This window comes from Hyaena hyaena, unplaced genomic scaffold, assembly GCF_003009895.1.
Source record: "Hyaena hyaena isolate Hyena2069 unplaced genomic scaffold, ASM300989v1 scaffold_630, whole genome shotgun sequence".
Taxonomy (NCBI): domain Eukaryota; kingdom Metazoa; phylum Chordata; class Mammalia; order Carnivora; family Hyaenidae; genus Hyaena; species Hyaena hyaena.
In genome coordinates, this window is record NW_024081265.1 from 580222 (window position 1) to 603478 (window position 23257).

At 34.3% G+C, this 23257-nt stretch overlaps 1 protein-coding gene and 1 pseudogene across 2 annotated transcripts in view; both read right to left on the reverse strand.

The window, feature by feature from the left end:
• LUZP2 (leucine zipper protein 2) overlaps window positions 1–23257 on the reverse strand; it is a 457455-nt gene that overhangs the window by 387334 nt on the left and 46864 nt on the right. The gene's annotated exons all lie outside the window — the stretch shown is intronic.
• Window positions 7158–7726, reverse strand: LOC120219587 (annotated as a pseudogene).

Sequence of the window (23257 nt, forward strand, 5' to 3'; positions counted from 1 at the left end):
CGACTTTCGCTTAGGTCATGATCTCGTGGTTTGTAGGTTCGAGCCCTGCATCGGGCTCTGTCTGTGCTGACTGCCAGCTCAGAGCCTGGAGCCTGTTTCAGAGTCTGTGACTCCCTCTCTCTCTGACCCTCCCCTGCTCACGCTGTCTCTCTTTCTCTCCTAGAAATAAATAAAACATTAAAAAAAATAAGTTTCTATTTGCATCCATCTCTAGAATCTGTCCTTTGGCAGAAAAAAAAATATCTAGGGATTATAGTGAGCCAAAATACCCCTTAAAAAGAGAGAGAATTGCCTAAGACACACTAAAAATGATGCATGAAAAAGAAAAAAATATGTTTTTATTACTGACAGAAATGAGCTACAATTAGATGATCTATTAGATGACCAGTAGCGTTCCAGTTAGAAGTGAGAACTCACTTAATTCTTCTATGAACCATTTCATTAACATTATGAGGTAGAACAGCTTATACTCCCCAACATGAAATTATTCAAAATAGAATAATGGATGCAACTCAACAAGAGGCATGAAGTATGCCTAGCATGGTTTAGAGAGGGCTGTCAGTAGTTACCATCATGGGCTATGGAATCAGCCTGGCCAGGAGCCTGAGTAGCTACCTGGCCAGTGACTTGCTGACTATCAGGGAAAGTAACTCAACTCTCTGACCTTCAGGTTCCTCATTAAGATACAGTATAATAGAATCTATCTCCTAATGCTGCTTTTTGTAAGGAATGTGTGGAAGTACTTAGAACAGAGCCAGGTACAGAGGAAATACTCAAGATAGGTTGGCAAATATTTGTATATTTCTGTTATGTTTAGGTCATTAGCATATATGTTGAATTTCAAATGCAATAAAGAGTTTAAAGTGCACATATTAGGCTAATTTGTGGGTTTTGTTCCTTGTTTTACTGACAGCATTTTCTTCATCATTAAATGAACTGTTATTTTGTCAGTGAAAGAGATATACCCAAAAACTGAGAAATGCTTTACTTCTTTTTGAAGAAATATTATGATGCTAGGCTTTATATATATATATAGGATTCTAGTTTGCTAGAACTTTGAACCTTGCCACTCAAGATGAGATAACAAAACAGCCTTGAGGCTTTGAGAAATAGATTTATAATTGGGTTCTGTGTGATCATTCAACATAGGACATCTAAGAAAAATATAAAATCATAACAAAAATGAGATTTCCACCTATAGTTTGCTCATAATAAATATGGCAGTAAAATGAATAACAGTTATAAAACTATTTTTATCACAGTAAGGAATTCTGCTTGCATTGCTAGAACAAACTTTCTTGCCTAATTAGAAAAAAAATTATTAACAATATATAGCACATTGGTACATGCATTTTGCTGATGAATACTTTTCAATTCATAAACATAGAATAAAATTTACAATTTGGTATGGAAGTCAAATTAGAGAGGCTCATTAAGTCTGAAGAACCAACACTGAATGTTGAATAATTCATAAGCTGTTTAACACATTTGTTTAAAAAATGCAAATTACTTTTATTATTGAGCTCATTCTAAATTTTTGTTGTTTTGTGAAAGGATTATATATTTTTTTCAATGGGAGACTAAAAAAGTTTAATTGCAAAGTGATTAATATGGAACTTTTGCTAATTAAATCAGCAGAAGGAGATTTAGGCTGACACTATGCTAGGTGCTCAAATTAAGGGACTGTCCCATTGCATTAAATAGAATGCATTTATCACAGACAAACTCTCAGCCTCTTTATTTGATATGACAGGCAATACAGAAAGAAAATGAATCTTTCCAGTATTGCAGGCAACAGATACACAGCTGTTCTACTTCTAATTGCCTGATCTACAACTTTTGAAACAATTAGAAAGGATTTAAACAAGGTTGTCCTTAAGCAGCACCGGAACGTAATAAAATACATAAAGTTCCTTTCTCTGTCAGTTAACTGATCTCCCAGAACTGAATAAAGAAGAAAGGATTTGGGGTGCCTGGGTGGCTCCGTCGGTTGAGTGTCGAACTTCAGCTCAGGTCACGATCTCAGTTTGTGATTTCGAACACCATGTCGGGCTCTGTGCTGACAGCTCAGAGCCTGAAACCTGCTTCAGACTGTGTCTCCCTCTCTCTGCCCCTCCCCTGCCTGTGCACTTGCATGCGCTCTCTCTCTCTCTCTCTCTTTCTCTCAAAAATAAATATTTTTAAAAAGAAGAAGAAAGGATTTACAGATGTGTGCGGAAACATTGGTGGGTTATATTCAAACATCATTAAACATCAGGGAACTTGGGAAATCTTAAGTCTTACTAACAGAAAATAACCACTACGGTATCCTGTACTTCTTCTGAGAATCATTTTAAAAAACTGGATATTTAAATCACCTTTCACTAATTAATTTTATAAATTTAATGTCCCAATTTATCCATATCTATTATATACCCATTTCATGCTGGCCACTAAGTTGGTTATGAACATAGGTATAATGTAAGGGAATATTCCTTGCAGCCATTCAGTAGGCTATTTCTGGGATAAAGACAGTCTTTATCAGACTGCTGCCTAATGTTAAAATATGTATCCAAGTAGTATTTGTGACACAAATGAATTAACAAAGATCAAAAATAATGAAATCTTGCCATTTGCAATAACATGGATGGAACTGAAGGGTATTATGCTAAGTGCAGTCAGTCAGAGGACAAATATGTTTTCACTCATATGTGGAATTTAAGAAACAACAGATGAACATAGGTTAAGGGAAGGAAAGATAAGATAAAAACAGAGACGGGGGCAAAACTGTAAGAGAAATACAGAAAACAAACCAAGGGTCGCTGGAGGGTAGAAGGGTGGTGGGATGGGCTAAATGGGTGATGGGCAGTAGGTAGGCACTTGGGATGAGCACTGGGTATTACATGTAAGTGATGCATCACTGGGTTATAATCTGGAAACCAATAATATATTGTATGTTAACTACTTGAATTTAAAGAAATAAATTAAAAACATGATCTTATAAATTTTTATCTAAAAACAATTTCTAGGGGCGCCTGGGTGGCTTAGTCGGTTAAGCGTCCGACTTTCGCTTAGGTCATGATCTCGCGGTTTGTGGGTTCGAGCCCCGCATCGGGCTCTGTGCTGACTGTCAGCTCAGAGCCTGGAGCCTGTTTCAGTCTGTGGCTCCCTCTCTCTCTGACCCTCCCCTGCTCACGCTGTCTCTCTCTCTCTCTCTCTCTCTCTCCTAGAAATAAATAAAACATTTAAAAAAAATTTAAAAAATAAAAACAATTTCTAGATTTATATTTTTTTACATTTTAATTTTTCTAAAGGGATAAAAATACTCATTGATTTTCTATACTGTAATATTCCTACAAGTGAGTTTTTAAATGCATTTATCTTTGTATTTGGTTCAAGTATCAATTCATTCCCAACTGACCTCTAACTGCTACTCACTCTACTAATCAATAAGTCATCTAAACTACTTGACTTTTAAACAAGGACTAAGAACAAAAATCCATACAATCACACAATTATTTCCTTTTTACTCATTATTCAGTAGTAAATGGGCTTGCCAACAATAGGCTTGGTGGGGGTGGGGGGAAACAACTTGAAACCAGAAACACTGTAGGCATTTATAGTAACTTTGTCCTCTGCAATTCTGCAGAGATAAGTTCCTATGCTCTACAAAAATAGTAAGAATACAGAATATAAGAACATAAAATTGCTATGCTAGTCTTTTAACACTATTCAACTCCTGAAGGCAGTTGTATCATATTTACAGAGTGTATTTCTCCTATTCTTGAAGTCTTACACTGGTCATTTGATACATAAATTCAAATTCACTCAAAAAGGCTTAATCAGCTAAATTACAGATACCTCATAGGTTCTAGTTAGAAAATAACAAAAATAAAATAGAAAATTAAGATATCCCATATGCATTGTGTAACAGCATAAGCTTCCCAAGATTTTTTCCAAATTCTACTGATTTCTATGTCTATTGTGTGACAACATAGCTTTCTAAGATTTTTTCCATTTCTATTGATTAAATGAATATGTTATAGTTTCCAAATTTACATAATCAAGCTTTTCACACAGCATTAACACGGCACTGTACAAGTAACTAAGTTTTAAAATAATGATGTATACAATGGAAATGAAAGAATATTCTATACTGTAGATTTTAAGAGACTTGGTTTTAGAGTTACACAAATTTGTCTTCAGGTCCTAGCTCTGCTTCTTAATGACTAGAAATGAGATTTCTGGTTACCCAAAAAATATACCCTCACTTTTTTCATGAAAAGCATTCTGAGGGGCACCTGGATGGCTCAGTCAGGTAAGCATCCAACTTTGGCTCAGGTCATGATTTCACGGTTTGTGGGTTCGAGCCCTCCATCGGGCTCTGTGCTGACAGCTCGGAGCCTGGAGCCAGCTTCAGACTCTTTGTCTCCCTCACTCTCTGCCCCTCCCTTGCTTATTATAGACTTCACCCTTCAGTTTTGTTTTCAACCTTTGTATGCTACCATCCGTGCACACAGAAAAGAGTCACATATGTGATGATGAACTGTGAAAAGTGGCTGTCACATTGTGTATGCAATGTCAGATAGAAATATTCTCCTTTTCCATTTGGCATTGAGCTGTAACGAACCCCTATTTATACAGGGTAAAGCAAGACTGTAAGGAGTCTTTAGAGTAAAATCTTTTCTGTTTTCTGGAAAATATTCAAGTGAATTGTTCAAAGTCTGTATTACTATTACAGCTTATATGATGAAAATGGCAAGAGGACTGGTCAGGTATGAAATAGCAAATATAAGAAAGTTCATAATTTTAAAGGACTTGACATGAATAAATTAAGACTTTTATAATGTTTTAATAGAAATAATTCAGTTCATTTAAAATAGTTTGACAGTAAATCTTCTATATGCTTGTTCTAAGCAAAGAGACCATAATACTCTGACATCATCATAATATCACTTCTTGTATTTCCAATCTATACATCTACAATTAGTTAGGTTCTTATGTGTTCTACCAATGATGATTTTATGTGCATATGTCCATCTGTCTCCAGAATTCAAAGCCTGAAAATTCACATAGTTGTCCTCACTTGTTAACATGGATATAAAAGATAATCTTGCACAGTTTCACAGAGAGTAGTACAGAAAGAGTTGCAAAATGAACACCCAGTATACTTTTCTAAAAGGGATAACAAAATTTACACATTAGAATTTCTAAGCTGATATTGTTTTCCTTAAAATGCTATCTTAGAAATGGTCTAGAGGAAGTAGAAGCATTTTATTCTGGCAGGAAAATTTGGGGCTAAGCAAATAGTCTAATAATCATACCTATTGTTTCCTTATCTCAATAAATGGATAATGCTTTCAAAAGCCTGATAAAATCAGTAGAAGATACAAAAACATTCCTACTCATCAAGAAATAAGAGAATATTTGAACTTCAAAATCATAGTTGAAAAGAAAAAATATACATAAGCCTAATGCAATTTTACATTTTCCCCCTAGTTTATCAAATCATATGTCTATGTTATTTTTTTCACATACCAAACTACCTATTCATTTATTGATTTATACCAAAGATACCAACTAACTGACTCAAGGGATCTGACTCCCTATTTTGAACCCAAACTACCAATCAGCATTATTTAGAACACAAACTCCAAGGTAGCTACTAACTGCAATGTGAGGTTGGCATTTGAATTAAAATTATTTGCTGTGATAAACACTAGAGTGGGTCAGGAAAATATAAATATACATATTTTTAATGATACTCACATGCCTTTCCTAGGGTATGGTGGGAAGGATAAGAGGTTTTCACCAGATAAAAACACCAAAATGCTGTCTACACAAATGGCACAAAGACACTCAAATTTCCTTTTAGCAAAACCTTTCACAGTCTGAGAAACACCAAATAAAGAAAGTCACTTTCTTATATATATAAAAATCACAAACTCTTAGAGTTAAAATGTGTCTTAAGAGACACCATATCCAACCTTTGATCAGATACATCCATCCTCTATACCACCAAGAGCCAAATCCCAGATTCTTCCTCAACATCTTTTTAAAATTTATTTAAATGTTTTTAGTTATTTTTGAGAGAGAGAGAAAGACAGTATGAGCAGGGGAGGGTCGGAGACAGGGGTAGACACAGAATCTGAAGACAGGCTCCAGGCTCTGAGCTAGCTGTCAGCCCAGAGCCTGACACGGGGCTCAAACCCACAAACCGTGAGATCATGACCTGAGCTGAAGTTGGATGCTTAACCGACTGAGCCACCCAGGTGCCCCTCTTCCTCAACATCTCTATATCTGGAGAAATCAGTGTTCCTTGTGATCAAATCATCTGAATGATAGTTTATGTTGGTGGATTTTTTTTTTTTAGTAGTAGTTTTTCTAACTTTTATCTTCCATTCACTGATTCTATTGCTGTCTTATGGGACTCCATAGAATGATTTCTATTCCCTTCACATGTTAGCTTTTCTACATTTGAACATAGGTTTTACCTTCCTTATCTGACCTTAAGTTTCTAATCTATAAAAGGAAAGGTTTCAAGCCATTTTCATATATGAAAATTAAGTGGAAAGTTTAGAGCTCCAGCTATTGGCTGTCCTAGAAACCCCTCAGGCAAATACATCTGTGGAAGTCAAAAGCTTTACAGAAGAGAGATTTAGATACACTGAGACATGTGAATGTGAAATGTTTGTCTAGCTGTAAATTTCTGTACTATTTTTAAAAGTGAAATATCTATTTATCTTAGCCATTGCTTAAGAAAGCTTTAATTTGACTCACTCTTTTCTGGATATGGCCCAGTTTGTCCAAGTGAAGGACAGGTTTTCAAGAAATTTCCCACATTAATAATAAATTTCAAAACTGGATCAAGATATGCAAACTATTTTACTAGAAGGCTCTTTTCCTACTTTTATTAGAGAAGAAATAAAATAATCTCTCATAAATGGTTAACACCTTAATAATACAGTCAAATACTAAAGGTTGGATGGCTTGAACAATGAATGATGCACATGCGAAGAGCTGAATTTACCCAAAAATCTATTCTTGCATACCAAAGAGGACTTTTTAAGAAAGATACCTTCCTACTCAAACTTCAAAAAATGCTATAAAATATCAACACATTTCTTTTCTTTTTCATACATTACTGTTTTATCTTTGTGTACAAAGTGGTTTAACAATCACTGGATTTCTAGGCCTGATTCAGACAACTGAAGAGACTTTATAACTAATTTATATTGTCTGGAGCCAAGGTATGCTGCCAACACGGTCTGGAGCAAAATGGGAAATAAGATCTTTCTAATGATGGGCTTAGAAATTCTAGTCCAGTAAGTTGTTTCCTCTTTCTGGTAACAGGGCTGATTTATACCTGGCTGCTAGGCCACCATTCATAAGTAATAGCCAAGAAAACAGGGTACAGACCACCAAACACAAGACCAACCTGTGTACAGGTTTCACAATTCACATCACCTATATCAAAAGGTAAACTTACAAAACCTTTGTAAGATGCATGCATGGTCAAAAATCACTGCCATTGGTAAGCCAGCAGCTATACGAGCCTGTGTCACATTTAAGATGTGTCAAAAAAGATCATTTGCTATTAGACCATACAGAACAGCATTAAGACCATTATATATTGATCCATGTTCAAACAGATTCATTTTGCTTCGGGGAGTTGGTTAATTTTTCTGGTTATGATATTGAAAATTAAGTCTTCCTTGACAGTACCATCTGGGTCATGATTTTCCATCTTGAGACTTATGTTCTGTTCACAGCAGTCAGTGCCTCCACCGTTCCTCCTTGCACACTGGGGTTCACTTCAACCTTTGCTCAACTAGCCTGAACACAGTCATCTTTGGATGACCTCAACACATTTCTTTATAGACCCTCGCATGTTATTATTGCATGAAGTAAATGCCCATCAACATCTTCCATGATTCAATGAGCAAGTATAGGCAAGGGATATTGTCCTGCTTTGTTTTCTCACCCTTTGATAGGTTTCAAATATCAGAACAGAGTTAATTGCACTTAAAACAATCATGTTCTACTCATTAAGTACTGTAACTGTCTTAGGATAGAGATATTTCAGAGTGGTAATTTGAGTTACACTTTAGTAATTTTTCAGTATGTAAATGACAGGACAAAACTACAATGTTATAATTATTGCTTTGTATAATCGTAGATCCTTAAAAGAAGCTGAGAGAAGAGAGGAATATACATTATACTTTTAAAAAAATTCTTATTTACTGTCTGTCTCTCTTTATTTCTACCTGTGAATTCAATTTACCATTTGGTGTCATCCATTACTTCAATTTGACTTTATTCCTACCTCCCATAACTGTATGCTTATTGTCAAATATGTAACATTCCCATATGTCATATGCCTCATAATACAACTGCACATTGTTTTACACAATTTCTTTTTAAGTCAGTTGGTAAGAGAAAGAAGAGATATGCAGTCTTTTATATTTACCTTTTTCTGTATTCAAGTCAGTAGTTATATTTAAAATAGTCAAAACTTGAAATAACTCAAATACTCATAAATTGATGAATGAATCAACAAATAGTTTACCTACTGTCTTTTAGTATGTGTAACACAGTTCTTCTATGATGTCACTTTCTTTTGGACTTCCTTGAGTATTTATTAAGCCAAGTCTTCTGGCAATACATTTTCTTATTTGTATTTATCTGGAATGTATTTCATCTTCATTTTGGAAATCGTTTTGCTGCATGTAAGATTTATTTATTTTTTCTCTTTTGGGTGTAGGTCTATGTGTATTTATCCTACTTGTTATTTCCTGAACTCTGAGGACGTGTCAATGTTTTCATCAAATTTGGAAGGTTTTTAGTTATTATTTCTTCAGAAAAAAATTCTCATTTCTTTTTCTTCTTTCTGGCACTCCTATTATGCACATGTTGGTATGCTTACTGGTATATCAGATTGTTCTCTATAGTTAAGAGTCTGTTTCTTTGTTTTCCTCTAATTTTCTTCCCCTTTATGTTCATTTGTTTTGTTTCTTAAATTCCACATATGAGTGAAATAATGTGGTATTTGTCTCTTCTTTTGATTAGCATAATACTCTCTACCTCTATCCATGTGAGTATAAATGTCAAGGTTTCATTATTTTTTATGGCTGAGTAATATCCATTGTGTATATACACTATGTATTCTTTAACCATTTATCAATTGATGGACATTTGGGCTCTTTCCATAAAATACCTATTGTAGATAGTCCTGATATAAACATTAGGGTGCATGTATCCATTTGCATTAGTATTTTTGTATCCTTTGGGTAAATACTGAGTAGTACAACTGCTGGATCATAAGGTAGCTCTATTTTTAACTTTTTGAGGAGGCTCCATACTGTCTTCCAGAGCGGCTGCACCAGTTTGCTTTTCCACCAACAGTGTAAGAGGGCTGATTATTTTATAAATCTACTGCTAAGACTCTTTTTCTTCCAATATGACCACCTAATTTCACTATTATTTAGTAAACTTTAACTTTGAAAACTATAATTTATGAATCTTCTAGTTTTTAATATTATAGAAAAGACTCTAACATTGACATTTTTTAAGAAATACTTGTTAGCTTTATTTTTCTGTTGGCATTGTTTCTATTCTGTCCACCTATTTGTAATATTGCTTGTTTTTGGAAATTAAAACTTTCCCACCAGCTAGATTATCAGTTTTGTCCTTTAAAAATATTATTCTGATAACAGGTGAGAAGTTTGGAAGTGCAGCCTTAATAATATTATCTTTTACTACAATTGGTGAAAATATTTTCCATTCCATTTGCTTTGTAAACTATTCAAGAATGCTATTATAACAACTTTATTGTTCTTGACCATCATAAATTTTCTTAGGCCAGAATTTATCTTCTTATTTACTCTCTGAATATTTACCTTCAAGTCTAAAATCTAACCATAGGATGCCAAGTAAAATATCCTCAGTTTCCTTCACTATCTCCATGGTTTATTTTGAATCTCTTTTGGATTTTGGGCAACAAGGTTTTTAAAATGGCTATGGTCTTCAGGTCCTTTCTTGTTTTGATAACTCTGTTGTTCTAGGGAACTGGCATATGCAGCAAGTTTTCTCATCAGCCAGGTCTGCACACAAAGCACAGATGATGATTCTATCTAGACTTCTCCATGGTCATCAGTCTTGCATATCAGTGACAATTCCAGTTGTACGGCAGGGGATGCCTTTAATTTTTTCATTACCATACTTTCTACAGGTAGAGCACACCATAATAAAATTATTTTGTGAATTCAATGGTCTCTTTGAAAAGACCATAGAATTTGAATCACTAAATTGAATAGTCTTAAAATCTGTGCAGTGTTCTTTGAGGAAGCCAATCCTTTAGGGATCACTGGATCGAATTTATCCTACATATATGTGCTTACAAAATCACAAGAATAAACAAATTTTATCCAAGATAACCAAAATGAGAACACGCCCCTATTACTCATCCTCAGAGGGTACTTTAGCTGGAAAGATCAAATATCATTCAACACACTGAGAAACTTTCTGATGGTTATAAATATAAGTATTGACCTACTTGTTCCCTGAAAGCAAAGCCTTGGTTGCCCCTCAGATACTGTCACGGCTGTAGCTTCTAGTTAATGAGATGGGCCCGCTACGTATAGCTGTCCTATTTCACTGAGATTTCTGGCATGGAGCATGGAAATCTACTCTTTCTGAAGGCTTATACAGGAGAAGAGTAAAATATTCAATATCAAAATGTGCCTGAGTATGTGACCTTAAAAAGGAATTATTTGTTTGACCTGTCCAGATTATTTTTCATTCTCCTAACAGTCTATACAGAATGTTATATTTGTAGGATACAGTATTGACTTTATTTTACAAGTCTAAATCCTACTCCAGTGGTATTAAAAACAAACTTTACCTTGCTAGTGATGCACTTTGTGTTAATATACTAAAGTCTGGTGTCTAGAAGCCACACATACTGGTTTTACTCTTTGAAGAAGTAGAAAAACTTTCAGAACTAGGATATTTGCATATTAAAGACTGCAAAGTACACTGAAAGAGTTTACAGCTAGAACACAAAGACTTTTTTATTTGAATACATGTCTTTGAGAAGGAAAATTATATATTCAAACCTGAAGCCCTACATGCTTTCAAATCTTAAAGCAAGACCTAAGGAAAGGCAATCAAATAAAGAGGGTAAATCAGTGAACTAAAAGTCAAGGTAAACTGTTGTTCAATTTAACTTGAACTCTGAACTTGAGCAACTAGTTTACCTTCTGTAGGTTTTCATTCCCTTTTGAGGAAAAAATGGGAGTTCATTTTAGAGACTAAGATATATACCTATCATTTAAGCATTATTCTGCCTCAGTAGTAGCTCTAGTTACAATGTAGTTATAAAATGCATAATTCATAAGATAAATGAAATAAAATAAACACATAAAATAAAAAGAGATGAAAATTATAGAACAGTAGCTATCTGCCTTCATAATTATATGAGTTTTTTTTCCTCCTATGTTCACAAACCATTTTTTCCCTTATCTTTTTCCATTTTCGAATGCTAACAAAGAAAAGTTAGTTTCTCTGAAATTGAGGTTAAGGTCAAATAACTACTAGAAAAATCTATATTGCTGTATGATTGTGTTGATAACCAGAGGGACAGGAGGAATGCTGAAATAAGAGAGACATGAAGTGATGAAATTATATGAAATTTGACAGGGTCCTACATAATCTTTCCAACAACATAGTAAAATTATCCCTAATATCAACACTTCAATAGAAGCACTAAAGGCATAGCAACATGTAAGATCAGGGAGATCAGGGTGTTTGGTTTTTTTTGGTCTGTTTTATTTTTGTTTTGGGTTTTTTTCATGTTTTTTTCTTTTCTTTTCTTTTCTTTTTGCATGATTAGTGTCTGTCTCTCTAAAATTAAGAGCGTCCATGTATAGATGCTCAATAAATATATGTTTAATACATTAATCTCTCATGATATGTTTTCAGTGTCCTAGAACATAAAAGTCCCTTTTTGTCCTATTTCATGATAAGAAACTGGTGGTTCTTAATTTGAACTGCATTTCTTGAATTGTGTTTGATATTCCTTTTCTACTTTTCACTTGCTACTCTAATGGTTCTTTCCAATTTCAGACAGGAAAAGGAAATTGTCAGACCTATCCCTGTCCCTAGCAGTCACATATATTGTCCTCTGCATGGGTAAAGTTCCTCAGTTTACACAGGTAGTTTCATCCCATTTCACTTTTCCAAAGACAAGTGTTTTGTCAAAAGGTGCTTATTCAGCTCCAGTCAATACATTGGCCTTATGTTCAAGCCATTTCTGCAACTAGTCTGCATGAATGCAATACTTCTGTTTGATTCTTACCTCCTTCCTAGGGCCTGTAATCACACCTTTGTTATTCCTTGTCTCATGACCCAGTTATCAATTGTAGCTTTTCTTTATTGGTCACTGTCTATGGATTCTTGCCATGGCTTGCTTCCTGCTATCTTAAAACTCCTTACCAAAGGATAAGGAGATCAAAGCCCTACTCTTGAAATAAGAAATTAAGAGTATAATGTATCCCTCAGACGCCACCTCGTAGTAAATAGATACATAATAAAACCTTGGCTTGCAAGCATAATTTGTTCTGGAAATATGCTCGTAATCCAAAGCACTTGTATATCAAAGCAGATTTCAAGAACCATTGGCTCAGTTGTGATCATGTGATGTTCAGTGTCACATACTATTCGTATTACAAAATATCACTTGTTTATCAAATTAAAATTTATTAGAAATGTTTGCCTGCCTTGCAGAACACTTGCAGGACAAGTTACTTGCAATCCAAGGCTTTACTGTACTCTCTTTTAGAAACAATCATTAAGTTACAACCCAGACTCCTGACCTATCAAACAAGAGGTTATATAGTTCCAATTCTGGCCTCTTTACCATCTTTCATGTTATGCTATAAAGCATGCCTTACAATTTTAATTTACAATGGCAATGTCTCTCACTATTTCAGAAGACTTCCTACAAAACATTTTCTATTTTTTTAATGTTTTATTTACATTTTGAGAGACAGAGAGTAAGCCACGGAGAGTCAGGGACCGAGGGGGACAGAGGATCTGAAGCAGGTTGTGCACTGGCAGGTTGACAGCACTGAGTCCAACGTAGGGCTAGAACTCACAAACTGCAAGATCAATGACCTGAGCCTAAATCGAATGCTCAACCAAATGAGCAGTCCAAGCACCTATGTATTTTTAATTCTTTATATAATTCACTGTTAATCTTTGTGTTTTAAAAACCTCTCTATCCCATTTTCAATACAAAAAACAAATCCACTACCCTAAATTCCTTCTCACCCCATCTTTACTCTTACTATTGGATATTCTTCCCCTCATATTACCTTCAAGCCATATATACTTTCAATTGTTTCACATATAAACAATGCAGTGTTTCAGAGCTCTTTCCTCTTTCTGAGTGGCTTTTCCTATCTTTCTTCACTTGTCAAACTTTATAATCTTTCAAGACCCAGCTAAGATATCACATTTATTTTTAGGGTTCTCATGTGTGTCTGCTGGTTCCCTTAACATAATTCTTAAGAACAGTCAAGAGTAGCAATGATCTGAATTCTAATTCTGCTACTGAGATGCTGGGCTTCAGTTTCAGTATATGTGAAATGATGTGATTAAGGCATTAATATCTTTTCTAAAACAACATAGGTGTTTTGTAAGCAGACCCAGAGTTGAATCTGACTTGCTGCTCTTCCTCTTTCTTATCTGATATTTTCTTTACATATTCATTTTCTTTGCTCTGAGAGTGAATCATGATGACATGCAACATATTTAATTATTTGGCATCTGCTTAACCCTCCACATCAAGTGCATTTGTACTTGCTTTGTAAAGTTATTTGTGATATTAATATATTTATATATTCTTAAATTATATTCTTGCAAAGAAAGTGATTATCATAAGTTGTTACAATACATGATCATTTCTACATTATGATTCAATTTGTGGTCAACTATAACCTACAGTAATTTGCCTGATACATTTATTATCTGCCAGTTGTTTACAAGGCTACAGTTTCCCTGCTCTTCTGAAGCCTGCTATTAGATCCATATTTCTTTAAAACATCCAGATATACAACTAATTTTCTCATTTGCAGGAATGTCTTAAATTTTTTGCTTGTGTTTCAGTATATTAGTAAACATTTCTAATTTAGTACTATCTACAAACGTAATAAGTGGAATTTCACAAATGTTTAAAAACAATTTAATTATTCAATAGGAACATTGAATGGTGGACATCATTCATTATTTGATTTGATATATACCTTAATGAAATAAAATAAAGTTAAAAATTTTCATAGTTTTTATATTTCTCTTTTGGTCAAAATTTGGATTGGGGCATCTGTGTGGCTCAGTTGGTTAAGCATCCAACTCTTGACCTCGCAGTTCATGAGAGTAAGCTCTGTGCCAGGCTCCATGCTGATGGAGCCTGCTTGGGATTTTCTCTCTCCCTCACTCTCTGCCCCTCCCTCACTCCCTCTCTCTTTCAAAAAAAATATATATTTTTAAGTAAAAAAATAAAAATTTTAATTTTATGCATTTGTTTGGTACTTAGTACAACTTTTTTCCCTTCCATTTACATTACTTCTTAATAATTTTTCACACACTTATGTTTTCCAGTGGCTTCCATTTGATTGAAATCCAACAGAGATTTCTGTCTTGTTACTGTGTTCTAATGACAGTCATAACCAAGAAAATGTTTCAGATACACAAGTCACTTTGTTCAGAACCATAACCATGTCATCTCTGAGGTGCCAGGCTTGAATAAGACGTACTTACATTCTAAAATTCACAATTTGGCAAGATGCTAATATATCCACTACATATTACTCATCTATTCACTGATTCAATAATATTATTTATTTATTACCAGCCAACCACAGTGAGATCTAGAGGCAAGCAAAATGGGAGTCCTGCTGTCAGAACACCTACAGTCTGGTGGAGGATAAAGATAAGTGAACAATTATAACACAGTGGAATAAATTCTCCAGTAGAGAAGTTCAAGATCGTACGAGGAGCACAGATAGGGTTCATTAAGATGGGACATCATTTTTTTTTAGGCAAATGGTAGTTAAGACATGAACAGAGAAAATTAACTGGGTAAGTTAGAGTGCATGGATTAGATGAAAATATAGAATATACCAGGGAGAGAGGTTAGCAAATTCAAAGTTTTGAAGATCTGAAGATATGAAATTGTTACCAAATGGTCAGACAGGATATGGATGTAAGAAAGGAAAGTAGTGACAAAAGGTGGGGCTGGAGTAAAATCCTTTAGGGCCTTGTCAACCATGTGTAGGATACAGATAAATATAACCTAAATGAATATTGAAATATAATTCCTACTATGCTATTAGTTTTCCAGGCAAACAAGTGTCCTGGAAATTCTCAAGGGAGAATTTTTTTTTTAAAGTTTATTATTTGTTTAGAGAGACAGGGAGGAAGGGGAGAGAGAATCCCAAGCAGGTCCTGCACTGTCAGAGCAAAGTCCCACACAGGGCTCAATCCCACAAACTGTGAGATCATGATCTGATTCAAAATCAAGAACTGGATACTTAACTGACTGAACCACCCAGGTGCCTTAACTAAGAATACTTGTTAAGAATACTGCAGTATCTTCTATCTTTTTGGGAAGCTCTCCTCTCTCACTTCCTTGATGTTTCCTTCATATAGCACATCACCCATACATATTTTTTTTTGCATTAAATTTTCTCCTCTCTGAATTTTTATGCCTTTTCTCCCTGCTTTGGTATGCTATGTCAAAATATACCTCAAAATAGATATACTTGTAAACTTAGCTTCTCTTACAAGACTAGGCCTTGAGAGAAGGTACTAGCTAATGATCTTAACATTCTTCTTACAGGGGCTTCATACATTATTAAATCAATGTGTTGAAAATACACCCATTCTTAGTGTTAATTTAGCTGAAGCTACTGAAATTGTACTTAAAATATTCTTTCCTTTGAAAAAGTACCATCAACCCACTTACACTGAAATTGAAGAACACTCCACAAATGTGTAAGTGAATGATGAACACAGACTCAAAAGAACATGGTAATAACCAGTTTGGGACAGCATTTCTTTCTCAGGACAATGAGTTCAGTCAACTATTTGAATAACTGAGCTTGAACTGAGTGCATTGATTTCATATAAATGTTGGAAATAAACTCTCTTTGATTCTTATATCAAGTAGATGCCAAGGATTCAACTAGTCTATGAAGATAAGCAGAGGTAGCAGAGATGGGTTGAGTTTAGTTCTCTAAAATTTCTTATTACTTTAGTGGTGTGAATACAATATTTGTAAAATGACTTAAAATCTGTAAAAAGTCCAAAATGATTGGACTTGAGGATTTTGCCATCTGGGGAGATTTCCTTTCTGCAAAGTTAAGGGATATATAAAAGTATAATAGCAACAATGACATTTATTGAGGATTTTGTAAATAATACTATATATCATTAATTTTCCATATAAAAGTCCTGAGTTATGCATCCTTACCATCCCAGAGGAGAAAACCTTCTCCTACATATTGTTTGCCAATACTAGGGACTGTCTTCCATATCTCTTATAAATCTTCTATACTCTAGCCTTAATACATTTTGTTTCTTCAGCTGTTCTTCAAGATAGTGTATTTAAAACAGCATGACTGACTTCAATAAGCTTAGTTTTATGTTTATCATTCTTACAATCCAGCAACCAAATCTGCCCAGCACACTAAAGATAGTTTCGCTAGCCACATAGGAACCTCACTTGCTTTCCGAACATAGTACACCATGACTTAGAATACCATAGGAGTTCTCTGAGAAAATGACTTGTGTTGATGCCTATCTACATTTATGGATACAATTATAAGAAAGATGTTTTCCTAACCTGCTACCACCCAAACTGCAACTCCCAGGTTTCTAACTGGGATACCATTATTTGCATCCCAACTCTAGGACCTGAAAAAAGATGAACGTCAGGGATAATTTTAGAAGTGGTCCTGTTTCAATAGAGCCTGCTGCACACTTGTTACATTCTCTCTCTCTTTTTTTTTTAAGTTTATTTATTTTGAGAGAGAGAGAGAGAGAGAGAACGAGAATGAATCCCAAGCATGCTCCATGTGGTCAGCATAGAGCCTGACACAGGGCCTGAACTCACAAACTGTGAGATCATGACCTTAGCCAAAATCAAGAGTCAGATGCTTAACTGATTGAACCACCCAGGCACCCCTACTTGTTAGATCCTTACTCTAGTCAGTAGTCCTTAATGAAAAATCTTTGAACAGCAAGGGTATAGAGATTTATGCACAAAAACACAGACTCTCCACCTGGGTTTCATCTAATCAATCATTAACAATGATTCATTAATAAAGTATTTTTTTAACAAAAATCCTGGGAATTTCCTCAGTGTTAGAAAGACCTGAAGATTAAATTTTATTTTCAAAGGACTTTAGAACAGTCATTGAAAGTCAAAGAAAACACTTGAAAGGCAACGCTTTACTGATCATCAGGTTATAAAAAGTAAAGATTTAAAGTTATATGCAAATCTTACAAGAGTAGCATCTGAGAAAACCACTTTAATTCTTACTATGTATATTTGAGGAAATTTTATCATATTAATGTTAAAGAACATATGACAGAATTATTTCATTCTGGACACATAAGACCCATTTCCTTCAGTTTTACTCTGTACTCGACAGGATACGTTTAAGATCGCATCATACATAAATTCATAGAACGATGAAGAAAATCAGCAGCTCATAAGAAAATAGGACTCCTTCTACCTACATGATTTCAGTTCCTTGCATTTGCAGTTTCTCAATTACGATTTTCACACTTTCTCTCTTGGCACCTTACACTGAATACAGGAGTTAAAGCCCAGCTATCAGCACTTTAGCATCACATTTACAAAGAAAAGCAAACATCAAACTTCCAGTCTCCTGTGCACTACAGAGCAAATGTGCCAGGAGGAAAAACAGTTCCCTTGCAGAGCCTGCACAAAGGCTTTCTTTCTCAGAACTGTAGACAGAAATTCTTTAAAGGTCTTTCTAGCCCCAAGAGAGATAGAGGACACTCAAGAAAATGGCAGTTTTATTCATCCTTTCTCATAAAAAGAGATGTTGCCAATAAGGGGTATGGCCTGCCCAGTATATGTAAAAATATGTGTTTCTAAATTTATGTTTTATTTAGGGTTTGTTTAGTGAACAGTTTTAGGTTCACAACAAAATTGAGGGAACGGTAGATAGATTTCTCATATATCCTTACCCCCAAACATGCACATGCACAGCCTTGCCAGTTATCCATATCCCCCACTAGAGGAGTACTTTTTTGTTTGCTTGTTTGTTGTTGCTGTTGTTGTTTTTTACAATGGATCAATCTACACTGACATGTCATATTTAGTCAAAGTCCACAGTTTACATTATTGTTCACCGTTGGTGTTACACATTCTACGGTTTGCATAAATGTACAGTGACATGTACCCATCATCATGGTATCACACATTGCTCTTAACCCTCATTCCTTGACCCCAAGCCCTGATGACCACTGATTTTTGTATTATTTCCATAGTTTTGCCCTAAGAGAATGTCATATAGTTGGAATCATACAGTATGTAGCCTTCTTAGATTGGCTTTTCTTCACTTAGTATGTATTAAAGGTTCCTCCGTGTCTTTTTATGAGTTGATACCTCATTCCTTTTTGTCACTGAGTAAAGTTCCATTATCTGGATGTATCCATTTATTTATCCATTTACCTACTGAAGAACATCTTGGTTGCTTCCAAGTTTTAGCAATGATGAATAATGCTATTATAAACATCTGTGTTTTAGTTTTTATGTGGACAGAAGTTTCAACTCCTTTGGGTAAGTATCAAAGAATGCAACTGCCAGACTGTATGGTAAGACTATGTCCAGTTTTGCAAAAAGCCACCAAACTGTCATCCAAAGTGATCGTACCATTTTGCGTTCCCATTAGCAAGGAATGAGAGTTTCTATTGCTCCACATCCCACCCAACATTAGGCGTGGTCTTCAATCACCATTAACAATAACAAACAAATGACCAAATACCATTCTGAGAGATGTATAGTGGTATGTCACTGTGTTTTGAATTTGCATTCTGCTACTAACGTATGATGTGGAACATCTTTTCACATACTTATTTGCCATCTATGTATATTCTTTGGTGTGGTGTCAAGATTTTGGGCTCATTTTTTAACCTGAATATTTTCATACTGTTGATATTGATATTAAATTGAAATATTTCACATAATATTCATCCTTTTTAAAGTATCCATTTCAATGTTTTTGTTGTTTCTGTAAACAGAATTGTGCAAGCATCACTACAATTTAAATTTAGAACATTTTCAACACTTGAAAAACAAACATTAAAGTCATTGGTAGTTTTCCCCTCTTCTCCCTTTCCAACCCACATCCCCTAGAAAAAATAATCTGATTTATATTTCATGGAGTTGGTGTTTGCAGACATTTTCATAAGTGGAATAATACACTGTATCGTCTTGTAGGATTAGTTTGTTTCATTTAGCACAATGTTTTCAATATTCATCCATACAATAGGTGTCTGCACCCCATTCTTTAAATTACCAAATAATATCCCATGGTGTAGATATACATTATTTTGTCAGTTTTAAAGTTTCATACATTTAGGATTTATCTTTTAACCAAAGAATTTAACCCTATTTTTTAGTATCCATATTATATGTGATTAAAAAAAAATAATCTCTCCTCTTGTCAAACAAATTATACACTTTAACAATATATGAGTACTATGACTGGAATGTTCTAACAAATGTAAATTTGGATTCTATTGGAATTCTTTTGTAATCCTAAGTAACAATAAAGTTGATTTGGAAATCTTGAAATAGTCTCATTAAAGATTGAAGTCAAAATCTCAAATAAAATTATAACCCCATTCAATGTATTGTTTCATTCAAATGCACAAAAAACAATTTCTATTTAGGTTTAAAGCACAAAAAATCGTATTTATTTTGTTCAGAAGTGACCCAGTTAGAAAAGACAAAATGTTTGCTAACATTAGGAGATTTTCAATATTAGTAGAGGCAGAATATATTCCTTGCCTCTACTAGTGATCAGGCTATGTTGCTATACAATATACACTGAGATACTTAAACTCTGGCTACAAGATATCCAAATACTCTTTCAAGTCTAGAATTCAATATTCGATATTGTGCAGCTGTAACAACCATCCATAATCAATCTCTTATAACTGTGTTACTCAAACTTGACATAATGTAAGTATTGATTTCTTATATAAACCAGGGTACAGTTTTCAAAATAAGACAATTAAATTTCAAAATTACTCTTCAAATTATGTCTTAGATTGATGTTTAATAAATAATACATGAATTGATACATACATAATTAGTTCCATTTTAATATGTTTTAAAACTTCTAGCACATGGTTATCTCTAATAATTAGCATCAGAAGAGCTAGCACATCTATGTCATTATAATGAAATTATCATGTTACTCTATACAATGACATTGATTCGTAACTGTTCTCAAATCCCCAGCTGTTAGAATCTTTCTAACCTCCAGCATAGTGAACCCTTTTTACTCTTCCATTCTAAACAGCAGTTTGAGTTCTTATATTTTTTAAACTGAATCTTCCAACTGAGATATCAAAAACTACCATTAATAGCAACATGAACATTTAAATGTCTTCAGCTAAGTTGTGAGCATTTAGTCATATAATTTGTCTCATTCAAAATTATCTACTTCAAGTGGATTTAGGTTTTCAGAAATGGCACAGTGCTTCTGCAAGTGACCTATGATTGCAGATGGTTCTCCCAAATACATACCAGTGAGATTGTTAAGGTAACTAGGGTAAGTAGTAAGTCACTGTACCCCCTTTATAAATTCATTCCATGTATTTTAAATAAATCAAACATTTTCTGATTCTCCCTCAAGTATTCATTTTCTTCAATACATATTTAATCCATCCACCATGATCATTAATCCACAATTAAATGTATGTACATTTAAAAAGAAATAAGCCAACTTCCCCTCCCATACTTTTGTAGACAATTTTTTTTCCAACAACTATGATTCTTCACCTACATAATATTTATGTAACACCCTACCTTCTTAGAATGCCATGGACAGACAGGCAACAAAAACTCCCCCTTTTAATCAAACCAATACAATAAAACCATGATATTGGGCAAGCTTAGCTGAGGGTATATCTCCTACAGTTTCATTGCTAAATACAGCCTTTTGCATTTCTCTTTTACCACAAATCTATGAGTGACAGCTAAATTGTCAAGTTACACAGCCATTAAAATGAATGAAGGAGTAGCTGGGTTTTTTTATTTTTTAAATATTTTAATTTATTTTTGAGAAAGAGACAGAGCACGAGCTGGAGAGGGGCAGAGAGAGAGGGAGACACAGAATCTGAAACAAGTTCCAGGCTCTGAACTGTCAGCACAGAGCCCGATGCGGGGCTCGAACCCATGGACCACAAGATCATGACCTGAGCCAAAGTTGGATGCTTAACCAACTGAGCCACCCAGGCACTCCAGAGTAGCTGTTTTTATAAACAAAAGTGACTATCTTTTTTACTAAAGTAGCAATCTTGCATACTGTATAAAGCTATCTTGTATAATCATCAGTAGCACCCAAATAAGGGTTCTGTCCATATTTTCTTTCACTATGAAAATTGAGGGTCTATCCCCATTGCCTCTCCCTATACATATTTATTTACTTACTTGTTTGTTTGTTTATTTATCTATTTATTTACTTATTTACTTACTTATTTATTTATTTAGAGAGACAGAGCTAGCAGGGGGTGGGGCATAGAGTGTGGGGGACAGAAGATCAGAAGTGGGCTCAAACTCAGGAACCATGAGATCATAACCTGAGCTAAAGTCAGGTACTCAACTGACTTGAGCCACTCAAGCACTCCCATACACACTCTTCATAATGGCTATAACTAGTATTTTTTTCACATAATGGGATATTCTTCAAATTGATATTTAATGTTCAGTGATGGCCTATCAGTTAGGTAAATGTCATATAAAAAATTAATTCTTCTGGACTTACTTTTCTCCTTTCACATGTCTAAAGGGGTGGACTTATCTAAAGCAAATGGCTGTGGGCATCACCTTCATAAAGAAGCCCTGTATTGCCAGTCATTCTTCCTTATTTTGTATCATATCTAAGAAATCACTGCCTACCTTAAAGTGTGAAGATGTACTCCTATGCTTATGTATTAAAATTTTATAGTTTTAACATGTATGCTTATGTCTGTGTATCTATTAAAATTATTAAATATGATGTGAGGTAAGAGTCCAATTTTGTTCATTTGAATGTGGATATCCATTTGTCCATTATTAACTCTTACTTTTTTGCCACACTGACATTTGAAATGATCTCATTTTTTGTTTGTGAAAGGTAGATTATAACTGTGGTCTGTATTATTCGTGTTTAATTTTAATTTTATATCTTCATCTACTTATATTTTTGGGTGTGTAACTTTTTTTGAGTATTTTTGAGTGGATTAGAGAAAAAGTGCCGACCCTTATTTTCTCTTAGAAAAGTCACTATAAAACAAACTAATTGATTATAAGTAATTATTTGAGAAAAACCACCACATAATGAGTCCCATTCTGTATTTCTACATTCAGTATACACAGTTTGGTCTACTAAAAAGTTTTATATTACAGCAAGGTGGTAAAATATGCATTTATAACAAAGGATAGATTTTATTTCAAGATAAAACTTCATTTTTTTTTGGTAATTCTTGTCACAGGCTGTATTCAGTCTGTTTTGCACTAAATTATTAAGACAACTGGTATTTGAAAAAAGTATTCATAGAAATTTGTAAAAGTTTTACTTTTTCCCCCTCTATAAGGAAGTTTGCTTATTTTTCTCCTCCAAATTTTCATTTAAATTCCAGATAGTTGACATGTAGTGTACTAACAGTTTTAGGTGTGGAATTTAGTTATTCATCATTTACAGACAACATCCACTACTCCTCATAAGTGCCCTCCTTAATATCATCCCCCATTTAGCCCATCCCTCTGCCCACCTCCCGTCCAGCAACCCTGTTTGTTCTCTATAGTTAAGAGTCTGTTCTCTGGTTTGACTCTTTCACCCCATCCTCCCTATTTTCTTCTGTTTTGTTTCTTAAATTCCACATGAGTGAAATCATATGGTATCTGTCTTTCTCTGACTTATTTCACTTAGCATTATACTCTCTAGCTCCATCTACATCATTACAAATG